Below are 15,396 nucleotides of genomic sequence, written 5' to 3'. Positions count from 1 at the left end.
TACGGCCCTGGCCGGTGTGTCACACGCACATCCTCAGAGCATCACTTCCAGTGCACTGAAATGCTTACTACGCTCCATGAGATGTAATTTCCTGTGTGCTGAAATGCATAACAACCTTCAAAGTAACATTAGTGCTCGTATGATTTGGCATAGTTTGTATCGCAGATGCCCCATTTGCCATGTGCGTAGCCCTCACCAGTTTACAGGTTCCATAATCTGGAAACACCACATCATATATACCCTCCACACTAATCCAAATGCACTGCTCAAAAAAATAAAGGGAACACTTTAACAACAGAATATAACTCCAAGTAAATCAAACTTCTGTGAAATCAAACTGTCCACTTAGGAAGCAACACTGTTTGACTATCAATTTCACATGCTGTTATGCAAATGGAATAGACAACAGATGGAAATTATTGGCAATTATCATTCAAGACACACTCAATAAAGGAGTAGTTCTGCAGGTGGGGACCACAGACCACATCTCAGTACCAATGCTTTCTGGATCATGTGTTGGTCACTTTTGAATGTTGGTTGTGCTTTCACACTCGTGGTAGCATGAGATGGACTCTACAAGCCACACAAGTGGCTCAGGTAGTGCAGCTCATCCAGGGTGGCACATGAATGCGAGCTGTGGCAAGAAGGTTTGCTGTGTCTGTCAACATAGTGTCCAGAGGCTGGTGGTGCTACCAGGAGACAGGCCAGTACACCAGGAGACGTGGAGGGGGCCATAGGAGGGCAACAACCCAGCAGCAGGACTGCTACCTCAGCCTTTGTGCGAGGAGGAACAGGAGGAGCCCTGCCAGAGCCCTGCAAAATGGCCTCCAGCAGGCCACAAATGTGCATGTATCTGCATAAATGGTTAGAAACCGACTCCATGAGACTGGGAAATTGTGCTGCAAAGTCCTGCTCACAAAAGCCCCCCATACACATTAAAGGGAACCAGTATCAGTATTGACTTTTTGCAAATTTTGCACATGCAGAAATTGTTCTAGGTCTCTGGGATCGTTCAATGTAGTCATGTAAGTGTGCATACCCCAAGTTCATTCGCGAGGGAGGCAGCAGTGTCGCCGGTGACTCAGTGACTCAGCTATCCACAGAGTTTAAGGTAATGTCGCCTTTGAAAATCATGTCACCCATGCCAACAGGGTTGTCCTTACACAACTAGAGAGAGGATTAGTCCAGGATGACTAATTAGTTAGTCAACCACTGATTTACATAGCTCTAGAATAGGTTTAACCCCTTCTCAATCCCTATGTTCCCCCTTGTAAAATAATATCACCTATACTCACCTCTGGTGCAGGGGGCAGTTTCAGCGGTCATCCTTCGCTTTAGCAGTTGGGTAACATTGCTATGCCACACGATCCCTATGGCCCATAATTGCCAGCTTCACTCTGCTCGCTTTTGGACAAATCCAGACATCCAAAGGAGATGAGAACTGCAGCTGCTCTCTCAGCTACTTCAGTTGTTAGTTGTGTCCAGAGGAGGGGTTTAGTGTAGCAGCCACTAAATCGCGACAGTGATCGCCTGGAACAGAGCCGTCACCAGAGGTGAGTATAAGTGTAGTAACATGAAAAATAGTCATGTGCATAAATACAACCATGGTCAGTACAAAGAGGAATACTTCACGTAATCATCTGTGAGGATAGCGTGACTAGCTCCTTAAAGTTATCTACAATATAAAAAATCATGAAGGAAAAGATTGAAAGATATGTGGATCAGAAAAGTGAAAAGAGGCACATAAAATGACATGCTGCAAAGGAACATATAAGAGGCACATAGACACACACTAGGGTTGCCATGTATAGAGAGGAATGTGTAGACCAATGTACAGGGACATGGCCGGAAATAGAAAAATGGATAACTTGTAGTGATGAGCGAGTGTACTCGTTGCTCGGGTTTTCCTGAGCATGCTCGGGTGACCTCCGAGTATTTGTTATTGCTCGGAGATATAGTTTTCATCACCTCAGTTGCATGATTTATGGCTTCCAGATACGCTGAATACATGTGGGAATTCTCTAACAAACAGGCATTCCTCACATGTATTCAGCGTATCTGGAAGCCGTAAATCATGCAACTGAGGCGATGACAACTACATCTCCGAGCAATAACAAATACTCGGAGGTCACCCAGGCGTACTCTGGAAAACCTGAGCAACGAGTATACTCGCTCATCACTAATAACTAGAGATGAGCGGTATTCGAGTTGAACTGTTTGCCAATTTCAAATTCGAGCTGTTTTGGGCTGTGTTTGAGTAGTTCGTCGAACTCGAACAATTTGCTTAAAATTCGGCTGTTCGACTTTCTGTTCGATAACTGTTCGTTCACCAAAAGCCTAACTTGATTTTCACATTAAAACTGTTTATCAATGTTAATAGCCTGTTACAGTGTATAGTGGGTGGTGGTGGTGGGGGGGTCGGGGGATAGATCTGTGTTGAAATAATGCCGATCTCCTTTTTTTTATTCTTTCCCGCATTTACAGAGGGGCGGTGCAGTCTCTCAGCCGTGCACACACACACAGCAATGTGCATGTGATGCACACAAGCAAGGGCATGTGTCATTGGCTGTGTAAGTCACATGTCCTTGCCCTATAAGAACCAGCCATTTTCCCCGTCGCCACCATTTACTCACTTCTGCAGCTTAGTGTTAGACGGCACCGCTGCTGCTGTGGGCACTATACAGTCTAAGAGTCTATTTTGCCAGCAAATTTTCTGAGAGATAAGTTTAGGGAGTCGGGACTAGTTGTAATATCAGCCCTTTTCAGGGTAGGTTACAGCAGTTCATAGCACTTTTTTCCAAGCAGGTCTGTGCCAGTGCTGTGAAAGTGTTTGTCACAGCATTTGGTGTGATCTAGCTCAGCCAATCCTTTTGGACTAGTAGCATTGTCTGGTAGTCATCTGAGTAGCCCGCCTGTGAAGCTAGCTACACCGCCTGTGTATCTAAATTTTTACTGCATCTAACCCAGTAAATCGTTTTGGGCTTAGAAGCAGTGTCTGCAAGTCAGCGGAGTAGCCCGCCTGTGAAGCTACACCGCCTGTGTATTTAAATTTTTACTGCATCTAACCCAGTAAATCGTTTTGGGCCTAGGAGCAGTGTCTACACGTCAGCGGAGCAGCCCGCCTGTGAAGCTACACCGCCTGTATATCTAAATTTTTACTGCATCTAACCCAGTAAATCGTTTTGGGCCTAGGAGCAGTGTCTGCATGTCAGCGGAGTAGCCCGCCTGTGAAGCTAACTACACCGCCTCTGTATCTAAATTTTTACTGCATCTAAGCCAGTAAATCGTTTTGGGCCTAGGAGCAGTGTCAGCACGTCAGTGGAGTAGCCCGCCTGTGAAGCTAACTACACCCCCTGTCTATCTAAATTTTTACTGCATCTAACCCAGTAAATCGTTTTGGGACTAGTACCACAGTTTGGCCACTCAGCTCAGCTCGGTTTCCATCCATCGTTTTTTGTGCCAACAACTACAGAGTTGGCAATTAGTAAAGCACCAAAATGAGTGGCAAAAGGCCTGCTGCTGGTTGAAAGGGGAATAGGCGTGTTGGAAAGCGAAAAAAAAGTTGTGTCCGTGGGGTAGGTGGTAAAGCAACAGTAACATCTGCAGAAGAAAGACCATCTTCCAGCCAAAGTAAGATGTCTACTTCTTTTCGTGGACAATCTGATATGATCCCTTTCTTACGAGCATCACTACAAATTCCAGATGAGGCACAAAAACAGCAGGTGCTTGAACGGATATCAAGCACTCGTTCAATTGGGCTCTCCTCCACCTCAACTTCAACATCACAAATACTCCAGTCCTCAGAGGTGTCACCCCAATCACACTTGCTTCCTCACAGCTCCCAAGTCTCCAGCCGCCCATCTGAGCATGGGGTAACACAGATGGTTGAGTCTGCAGAGCTGTTTACTCATACTCTAGCCTGGGAATCAGAGGTCTGCTCCAGAGCTTCTGTGAATCCAGATGAGGAAATGATCTGCCCTGATGCCCAGAATCTTTGTGGATCCAGGCCCAGATGAAGAAGGTTCTGAGCATAATGTAGACCATCGTTCCCAAATTGTAACTCCTGTTGGTGGAGACAATGAGGAAGATGATGATGAGACTAAGATACCTGATTGGAATGAAAACTTGACTTTTCGGTCAGGGCAGGAAGAGGTTGGCTCTGAGGACGACGGGTGTTAGAACACATAGGGTGATGACGAGATTGGAGACCCCACTTACTGTCAACCCACAGTCTGCCAGTCCATGAGGTCAGCAGAGGAGGTGGAGTAGGATGCTAGTGACGAGTCTGACGAAGAGGTTAGGTTGCGCCTTCCTGGACAGAGACAGAGTACTGGAAGCACGTCAACAACTGCATCCTCAAACACAACTGTGCCTCTGAGCACAAGACATGGTGGCTTGTCAGGTCGCATGGGCTCTAAGCCTTGCATAGCCTGGGCATTTTTTGAGATCGCAAAGGATGACCCAACTCATGATGTCTGTAAGGTTTGTCACCAAAATCTCAGTAGAGGCCAAAAAATGAATAGTTTGAGTAGTTCATGCATGAACTGTCACATGCATATGAGGGATACATTGCAGCGGGAAGCTCACTGTGCTACAATACGGCCTAGTGGGCCGGGCCAACCACCGTCTGCCCCATCAAGTGCATCCGTGGCCTCTTCATCCTCTGTGACTGTGGGGACATGGTTTTGGACGCAGACCTTCAACCTCTTTACCCGCAACAGCCAGTGTGATTGGCAGGTCGTCAGGACATTTGCAAGTAGAAACACCTGCTGTGGTCTGCTCCAAAGCTTCAGTGTCTGCTAGTCAGCAGAGTAGCCCACCCATGAAGCAAGCTACACTGCCTGTTTATCTAATTAAGAATTTTTAGCTGAATCTAGCCCAGGAAATCCTTTTGGCCCTAGTAGCATTTTGTGCTACTCAGCAGAGTACCCCACCCTTGAAGCAAGCTACACCGCCTGTTTATCTAATTACTAATTTTTAACTGCATCCAGTCCAGGGAATCCTTTTGGGCCTAGTTGCATTTTGTGCTACTCAGCAGAGTACCCCACCCATGAAGCAAGCTACACCGCCTGTTTATCTAATTACTAATTTTTTACTGCATCTAGCCCAGGCAATACTTTGGGCCTAGTAGCAGTTTCTGCTACTCAGCAGAGTACTCCACCCAAGAAGCAAGCTACACCGCCTTCTTCGTTTCTCAATCTAACCCCTCGGCTCTGGGGTATTCGCTCTGCCTCCAGCTCTCTCCCTCTCACAGGTGGGCTACCGCGTGTATTCACACTGTGGCGAACCTTTTCGGCCCAGGCATAAGAAGTCGTCGAGGTAATGGATAATATGTGCCCCCTTAGAAACATCCATGACGACCCATTCGAGGAAGAAACTAAACTCCTCAAATAGTGAGCAGGATATGGAGCACCCCATGGGCAAACAGCGATCTATGTAGTATGCTCCTTCACAGAAGCAGCCCAATGGGAGGACACTATTCGGAGGCACAGGTAGTAACCGGAACGCCCCCTTAATGTCTGTTTTGGCCATTAGGGTGCCCCTTCCCAACTTCTTGACCCACCTGATTGCCTCGTCAAAGGAGGTACAGTATATAGTACTGTACTTGGTTCTGCGCTGATGTTGTCGTTTACTGACCTGCCCCGTGGATATGACAAATGGTGGATTAGTCTGAATGTATGATACCACTACTGTCATGATCTCCATGGCCAGAGAACTAGCATAAGCCTCAATAGGAACAAGCTCTTGGAAGATGTAACTATACTGACCATGAACTAAACCTACCGCATCATCTAGAAGTAGCCAGGTAGCATGTCCTACTTTTTATCCCTATATGCCCAGCGCCGGCCGGAGAACTAAATAATGCTAGCAGAGGGAAATATAAGACCTGACTCACCTCTAGAGAAATGCCCAAAAAGGAGACAGAGGCCCCCCACATATATTGGCGGTGATATGAGATGAAACAACAAACGCAGCAGGAAAATAGTTTTAGCAAATTTGAGGTCCGCTTTCTAGATAGCAGAAGACAGAAAGCATACTTTCATGGTCAGTAGAAAACCCTAACAAAACACATCCAGAAATTACTTTAGGACTCTGGCATTAACTCATAATACCAGAGTGGCAATTCCTGATCAACAAGAGCTTTCCAGACACAGTAACGAAACTGCAGCTGTGAACTGGAACCAAAATACAAAAACAAAACATGGACGAATGTCCAACTTATCTAGTAGATGTCTGGGAGCAGGAACAAGCACAGAGAGGCTTCTGATAACATTGTTGACCGGCAAGCATCTAACAGAGAAGCCAGGTTATATAGCGACACCCAGATCTAATCAGAACAGGTGAACAGGGAAGATGATGTCACAAGTTCAATTCCACCAGTAGCCACCGGGGGAGCCCAGAATCCAAATTCACAACAGTACCCCCCCCTCAAGGAGGGGGCACCGAACCCTCACCAGAACCACCAGGGCGATCAGGATGGGCCCTATGAAAGGCACGAACCAGATCAGAGGCATGAACATCAGATGCAGTGACCCAAGAATTATCCTCCTGGCCGTATCCCTTCCACTTGACCAGATACTGGAGTCTCCGTCTGGAAACACGGGAGTCTAGGATTTTTTCCACAACGTACTCCAACTCACCCTCAACCAACACCGGAGCAGGAGGCTCAACGGAAGGCACAACCGGTGCCTCATACCTGCGCAATAACGACCGATGAAAAACGTTATGAATAGAAAAGGATGCAGGGAGGTCCAAACGGAAGGAAACAGGGTTAAGAATCTCCAATATTTTATACGGACCGATGAACCGAGGCTTAAACTTAGGAGATGAGACCCTCATAGGGACAAAACGAGAAGACAACCACACCAAATCTCCAACACAAAGCCGAGGACCAACACGACGGTGACGGTTGGCAAAAAGCTGAGTCTTCTCCTGGGACAACTTTAAATTGTCCATCACCTGCCCCCAGATATGATGCAATCTCTCCACCACCGCATCCACTCCAGGACAATCCGAGGATTCCATCTGACCGGAGGAAAATCGAGGGTGGAACCCCGAATTACAGAAAAACGGGGACACCAAAGTGGCAGAGCTGGCCCGATTATTGAGGGCGAACTCCGCCAATGGCAAAAAAGCAACCCAATCATCCTGGTCAGCAGACACAAAACACCTCAGATATGTCTCCAGGGTCTGATTAGTCCGCTCGGTCTGGCCATTAGTCTGAGGGTGAAAAGCAGACGAAAAAGACAAATCTATGCCCATCCTAGCACAGAATGCCCGCCAAAATCTAGACACAAATTGGGTTCCTCTGTCAGAAACGATATTCTCAGGAATACCATGCAAACGAACAACATTTTGAAAAAACAGGGGCACCAACTCGGAAGAAGAAGGCAATTTGGGCAGGGGAACCAAATGGACCATCTTAGAAAAACGGTCACACACCACCCAGATGACAGACATCTTCTGAGAAACAGGCAGATCTGAAATAAAATCCATCGAGATGTGTGTCCAAGGCCTCTTAGGAATAGGCAAGGGCAACAATAATCCACTAGCCCGAGAACAACAAGGCTTGGCCCGAGCACAAACGTCACAAGACTGCACAAAGCCTCGCACATCTCGTGACAGGGAAGGCCACCAGAAGGATCTTGCCACCAAATCCCTGGTACCAAAAATTCCAGGATGACCTGCCAATGCAGAAGAATGTACCTCAGAGATGACTCTACTGGTCCAATCATCAGGAACAAACAACCTATCAGGCGGACAACGATCCGGTCTATCCGCCTGAAACTCCTGCAAGGCCCGCCGCAGGTCTGGAGAAACGGCTGACAAGATAACTCCCTCCTTAAGAATACCTGTGGGGTCAGAGTTGCCGGGTGAATCAGGCTCAAAACTCCTAGAAAGGGCATCCGCCTTAACATTCTTAGAACCCGGTAGGTACGATACCACAAAATTAAACCGAGAGAAAAATAATGACCAGCGCGCCTGTCTAGGATTCAGGCGCCTGGCGGTCTCAAGATAGATCAAATTTTTGTGGTCAGTCAATACCACCACCTGATGTCTGGCCCCCTCGAGCCAATGGCGCCACTCCTCAAACGCCCACTTCATGGCCAAAAGCTCCCGATTCCCAACATCATAATTCCGCTCAGCGGGCGAAAATTTACGGGAAAAGAAGGCACAAGGCCTCATCACGGCGCAGTCAGAACTTTTCTGCGACAACACTGCCCCAGCCCCGATCTCAGAAGCGTCGACCTCAACCTGAAAAGGAAGAGTCACATCAGGCTGACGCAACACAGGGGCAGAAGAAAAACGGCGCTTAAGCTCCTGAAAGGCCTCCACAGCATCAGGGGACCAATTAGCAACATCAGCACCCTGTCTAGTCAAATCGGTCAATGGCTTAACGACATCCGAAAAACCAGAAATAAATCGACGATAAAAGTTGGCAAAGCCCAAAAATTTCTGAAGACTTTTAAGAGAAGAGGGCTGCGTCCAATCACAAATAGCTTGAACCTTGACAGGATCCATCTCAATGGAAGAGGGAGAAAAAATATATCCCAAAAAGGAAATTCTCTGAACCCCAAAAACGCACTTAGAACCCTTGACACACAGAGAATTAGACCGCAAAACCTGAAAAACCCTCTTAACTTGCCGGACATGAGAGTCCCAATCATCCGAAAAAATCAGAATATCATCCAGATACACTATCATAAATTTATCCAAAAAATCGCGGAAAATATCATGCATAAAGGACTGGAAGACTGAAGGGGCATTAGAAAGACCAAAAGGCATCACCAAATACTCAAAGTGGCCCTCGGGCGTATTAAATGCGGTTTTCCACTCATCCCCCTGCCTGATCCGCACCAAATTATACGCCCCACGGAGATCAATCTTAGAGAACCACTTGGCCCCCTTTATGCGAGCAAACAAATCAGTCAGCAACGGCAATGGGTATTGATATTTAACCGTGATTTTATTCAAAAGCCGATAATCAATACATGGTCTCAAAGAGCCGTCTTTTTTTGACACAAAGAAAAAACCGGCTCCTAAGGGAGATGACGATGGACGAATATGTCCCTTTTCCAAGGACTCCTTTATATATTCTCGCATAGCAGTATGTTCAGGCACAGACAGATTAAATAAACGACCCTTTGGGTATTTACTACCCGGAATTAAATCTATAGCACAATCGCACTCACGGTGCGGAGGTAGTGAACCCAGCTTGGGTTCTTCAAAGACGTCACGATAATCAGACAGGAACTCAGGGATTTCAGAGGGAATAGATGATGAAATGGACACCAAAGGTACGTCCCCATGAGTCCCCTTACATCCCCAGCTCAACACAGACATAGCTCTCCAGTCAAGGACTGGGTTGTGAGACTGCAGCCATGGCAATCCCAGCACCAAATCATCATGTAGATTATACAGCACCAGAAAACGAATAGTCTCCTGGTGATCCGGATTAATACACATAGTCACTTGTGTCCAGTATTGTGGTTTATTATTAGCCAATGGGGTGGAGTCAATCCCCTTCAGAGGAATAAGAGTCTCCAAAGGCTCTAAATCATACCCACAACGATTGGCAAAGGACCAATCCATAAGACTCAAAGCGGCGCCAGAGTCGATATAGGCGTCCGTAGTAATAGATGACAAAGAGCAAATCAGGGTCACAGACAAAATAAATTTAGACTGTAAAGTGCCAATGGGAACGGATTTATCAAGCTTTTTAGTACGCTTAAAGCATGCTGATATAACATGAGTAGAATCCCCACAATAGAAACACAACCCATTTTTCCGTCTAAAATTCTGCCGCTCGCTTCTGGACAGAATTCTATCACACTGCATGTTTTCTGGCGTCTTCTCAGTGGACACCGCCAGATGGTGCACTGGTTTGCGCTCCCGCAGACGCCTATCGATCTGAATGGCCATTGTCATGGACTCATTCAGACTTGCAGGCACAGGGAACCCCACCATAACATCCTTAATGGCATCAGAAAGACCCTCTCTGAAAGTAGCCGCCAAGGCACACTCATTCCACTGAGTAAGCACAGACCATTTACGGAATTTTTGGCAGTAAATTTCAGCTTCATCTTGCCCCTGCGATAGGGACATCAAAGTTTTTTCTGCCTGAAGTTCCAAATGAGGTTCCTCATACAGCAAGCCCAAGGCCAGAAAAAACGCATCCACATTGCGCAACGCAGGATCCCCTGGTGCCAATGCAAAAGCCCAATCTTGAGGGTCGCCGCGGAGCAAGGAAATCACAATCCCAACCTGCTGTGCAGGGTCTCCAGCAGAACGAGATTTCAGGGACAAAAATAACTTACAATTATTTCTAAAATTCTGAAAGCTAGATCTATTCCCTGAGAAGAATTCCGGCAAAGGAATTCTCGGCTCTGATACCGGAGCATGAACAACAAAATCCTGCAAACTTTGCACTTTCATGGCGAGATTATTCAAACCTGCAGTTACACTCTGTAGATCCATTATAGACAGGTGAACATAGAGCCATTCAAAGATTAGAAGGAGAGAGAAAAAAAAGAAAGACTGCAGCATAGACAGACTGGCAAGTGATCCAATTAAGAGCACACTAACTACTAGAGAAAAAAAAAAAAAAAAAAAAAAAAAAAATTTTCAGCAGACTTCTTATTTCTCTCCTTTCTCAGCCAAGGATTTTAACCCTTTAGTGGGCCGGTCAAACTGTCATGATCTCCATGGCCAGAGAACTAGCATAAGCCTCAATAGGAACAAGCTCTTGGAAGATGTAACTATACTGACCATGAACTAAACCTACCGCATCATCTAGAAGTAGCCAGGTAGCATGTCCTACTTTTTATCCCTATATGCCCAGCGCCGGCCGGAGAACTAAATAATGCTAGCAGAGGGAAATATAAGACCTGACTCACCTCTAGAGAAATGCCCAAAAAGGAGACAGAGGCCCCCCACATATATTGGCGGTGATATGAGATGAAACAACAAACGCAGCAGGAAAATAGTTTTAGCAAATTTGAGGTCCGCTTTCTAGATAGCAGAAGACAGAAAGCATACTTTCATGGTCAGTAGAAAACCCTAACAAAACACATCCAGAAATTACTTTAGGACTCTGGCATTAACTCATAATACCAGAGTGGCAATTCCTGATCAACAAGAGCTTTCCAGACACAGTAACGAAACTGCAGCTGTGAACTGGAACCAAAATACAAAAACAAAACATGGACGAATGTCCAACTTATCTAGTAGATGTCTGGGAGCAGGAACAAGCACAGAGAGGCTTCTGATAACATTGTTGACCGGCAAGCATCTAACAGAGAAGCCAGGTTATATAGCGACACCCAGATCTAATCAGAACAGGTGAACAGGGAAGATGATGTCACAAGTTCAATTCCACCAGTAGCCACCGGGGGAGCCCAGAATCCAAATTCACAACACACTACGTCTTCTAAGGAAAGTGTTCTGAATGGACCCGCCATTCTACCTAAAGATATTTCTTTTTTAAATGTTTTTGTCAAGACGTCTGGGTGTTGGTAGAGTGAGTTTAGATTTTTACTCCAGCCTTTCTTGATTTTAGAAGGGCATGACATGCCTATATCTGTGTCTCCTCCTCCTTTTACTCCTCCAACTCTTTTCTTTTCGCATGACTATATGTACTTGTAACTTTTCCATGTGTTTGTTGTGTCTTCTGAGCAGTTTGTCAGCTTTTGGACACCTTTTAAGGTGTTTTCTATGTGTTTTCTATGTGTTTGTACTAGGGAGGTGGCTCAACACTACTAATAACTACACTATGGCATCAGACATCACAAGCAAGTATTTATGTACATGATTATTTTTCATGCTACTAGTTTGCTTTGTTTGTTTCCTTTTATGACGTAGCATACAGTGATATTCATATATTTGTTAGTACATATAGTTTGCCTCTACTTGTCCACTTATGGCTTCTAGTTACTCCACTAGCTGTTTCACATGTGCTATACCCGCCTGCTGCACTGACGCCCATGGCCGTGTGCCCACCAGGACCTTGGGCTTAGAGGATCCACCTCACCGTATGAGACCACTTGTATAGCAGCTGGACTCGGCAGCCCAATAGGGAATGAATGGAGCAGTGATTGAGCATGTGCACTGCTGCTCCATTCTGATGAGGTAAAAAAGTCCCTGTTCTGCCGACCGGTGCAGGTTCCAGTGGGCAGACACCCAATGATCAGACCCCAACTATCAATAATGGTGACAACTTGAATTCACTGGACAACCCCTTTAATAAATCTATCTGGCTCAATACTAATATTATGTGTATTTATCTGGGGCGTAACTATAAGTCCAGAGGTTGCAATCACACTTGGTCCCTGGAGCCTAAGGGACCCCAAAGTTCCCTTTGGCCTATATGAAAAGACCATTATTATTAACCCCTTCACGACATGCGCCGTACTAGTACGGCGCATGTCGTATCTCCCCCTTTGATGTGGGCTCCGACGTTGAGCCCACATCAAAGTCGCAACATGTCAGCTGTTTTGTACAGTTGACATGTGCATGCAATAGCGGCAGGTGGAATCGCGATCCACCCGCCGCTATTAACCAGTTAAATGCCGCTGTCAAAAGCTGACAGCGGCATTTAACTACTGCTTTCGGCCATCGGGCCGGAAATGCGCACATCGCTGACCCCCGTCATTTGACTGGAGGTCAGCGATGCGTCGGCATAACAACCAGAGGTCTCCTTGAGACCTCTATGGTTGTTGGTGCCGGATTGCTGTGAGCGCCACCCTGTGGTCGCCTCTCATAGCAATGCAGGGATTCAGCTACATAGGAGTGATCTGAGCATTGATTCTATGTAGCTGAGCCGATCAGGCTATGCCAGCTTCTAAAGCAACCTATAAGACTATTACACATGGTGCACCAACACCGTAACCCACAATAGGACACCATGTGCATATATGTCAGGACTATAGTGACCAATCATCACTGAACCATAACCACATTCACTAACAAAAAAAGATGATACTGGGTCAATAGTATACAAAAAGTAAGAAAATGTTTATTAATAATCCTACAAACACAGGTGCAAGGGAATAAATATGCAGAACATCACTGCAACATGTATGATGTGCAAGCGCGTGGCTCCAAAGTTATTAACAGCAATATTAGAATTGATAGTACACCGCCACTCCCCCTATCTTATGTAATCAACATACAGTGATTGAGTAGTATATCCAGGTATATAACAAGGGTATGTGGCCAACTGCTAGAGCCTAACCCACAACCCCTACTGCTCCATATTATGTGCACGACCCCATACAATTATAACCGTGGACCTTCCACCAAAGGGGAAAATTAGCAATCATAGTCCTTACCGAGAGCAGGGTGTAGGCCAGGTAACCAGGAGGCGTGCGCCAGCCCCAACGCACGTTTCGGTAGATTACCTTCGCACCTGTGTTTGTAGGATTATTAATAAAAATTTTGTTACTTTTTGTATACTATTGACCCAGTATCATCTTTTTGTGTTTGTGAATGTGGATATGCCAGCTTCTAGCCTCCCATTGAGGCTATTGAAGCATGGCAAAAGTTGAAAAAAAAATGTTTAAAAAAAAATATGAAAAAAATAAAAAAAATATAAAAGTTTAAATCACCCCCCTTTCACCCCATTTAAAGTAAGACAATAAAAGAAAATCAAACATACAAGTGTGGGATTGCACTTTTTTTTGCGATTTCACCACACTTGGAATTTTTTCCTGTTTTCTACTACAAGACATGGTAAAACCAATGGTGTCGTTCATAAGTACTACTCGTCCCGCAAAAAACAAGTCCTCACATGGCGAAAACGCAAAAACAAAAAAGGGCTCGTCTTGAGGGAGTTAAAGAGCTGTGATAATTTGGGGCCTTTCCGGCTTTTCCATTGGAGTCCTTGAGATTCAATTTACGCCACTGTTAATTTATTTTGCGATTGATTAACATTGTAAAAATACCAATGTTGCTTTGAAGGAAATCATTATTTAAAAGCAACATTAATAGACAACATTACTTATGGAAACGTTCATTAAAACATTCTAATGAGTGTCGAGATAATCTGCTGGTAACACAAGAAAGAGACAAGCACCAGGCACGATCCAGACACTGGGGAAATGACAGGACATTCTTCTAATAGGGCACACATGGCAAAGTCAATACATGGAAGCTAGGGCACGTCTTGCATTAATCCACAGTGATCATTTTGCTGAGCCGCGCTTCCTCGCATGTCATTATGGGAACAGAAAATGTAAAACATAAATTCCTTTCTGATGTAACATAACAATAATAAGTGATTGATGTAGTAACATGCCTATGCCAGGCTGCGATGGTCATGGTTGTGAACACGAATGATAAGTTAGTGTAATATGTAAATGGAATTACTAAACATGAATAGGAATCTTCAAACCTTTCATAAATAAGATGTTGATTCCATAGGGTGTCAGTGGAGGTATTACATGTAAGCTGTGTACTGTGTGCAGAATATAATTTGCATATGTGAATGTAAAAATAAGCATTAGTTACCTTCTGCCATACTGTTAATTATTTTGAGAGTGGTGCTTGAACCTAAATTGGCTGCAATATTTACAGAATATCAGGAAGATAAATGACTCCTATGCTATTGACTTTTCTTTAAAATAAATTCAATTTTATTATTCTGTTCTATTTTATTGTATTCTATACACAAACAATGAAAAAGTGAGTCCTAGCACCTGTTAACCCTCATTGGAAAAAAAAATACTGTATGCATGTATATATTTCTGTCTTAAAGGGGTTATCTGGCCTTGGGGTACAAATCTGCAGTCACTTTATATGACTGCAGACTTGTGATTCCTCACATAGCTCGCACTACACGCCAGTGCTAGGAGTGGGCAGTCACGTGAACACAAGAATTAGATTTGCATACTTCCGGCCACATTCCGACTAGACTGTGTCCATCCTTGCTCAATGGAAGTCTATTGTGTGAGGCTGGACACAGTCTAGTCGGGAGAGTGACCGCATGTATGCATGTCACATACTTGGGGTCGTGGACATGCCGCTCCTGGAGCAAATGAATCCTCACAGCATGCAGTGTGCGCAATATGAGAATTCACAAGTCTGCAGTCATGTACAATATCTGCAGACTTGTAGTCTAACGTCGGACAACTGTTTTAAGCAACATGCTGCATGCTGATTTGTAAATGTGTTCAATGTGGGCAGTATACATTTGTACTGTGCCCTCTACTGGCTGCTGCAGGCAAAAAAAACCTGATTTGTCAATGTTTTATTGCCAGTATTCTGGTGTAAAAAGCTTTGAAACGTTAAACAATGTTGGAGCAACTGGACACTGCACTAAAATTATACGACTTTTGGCGTTCTTGTAAGGAGGTGGACTGTACTGTGGGTACCTGCATGCAGGGTCCGGAACTAGAA

The sequence above is a fragment of the Ranitomeya variabilis genome, chromosome 6, assembly GCF_051348905.1.
Source record: "Ranitomeya variabilis isolate aRanVar5 chromosome 6, aRanVar5.hap1, whole genome shotgun sequence".
In the NCBI taxonomy this organism is placed as follows: domain Eukaryota; kingdom Metazoa; phylum Chordata; class Amphibia; order Anura; family Dendrobatidae; genus Ranitomeya; species Ranitomeya variabilis.
The sequence above is the reverse complement of the archived record's forward strand: the minus strand, read 5'-3'. Positions refer to the sequence as shown.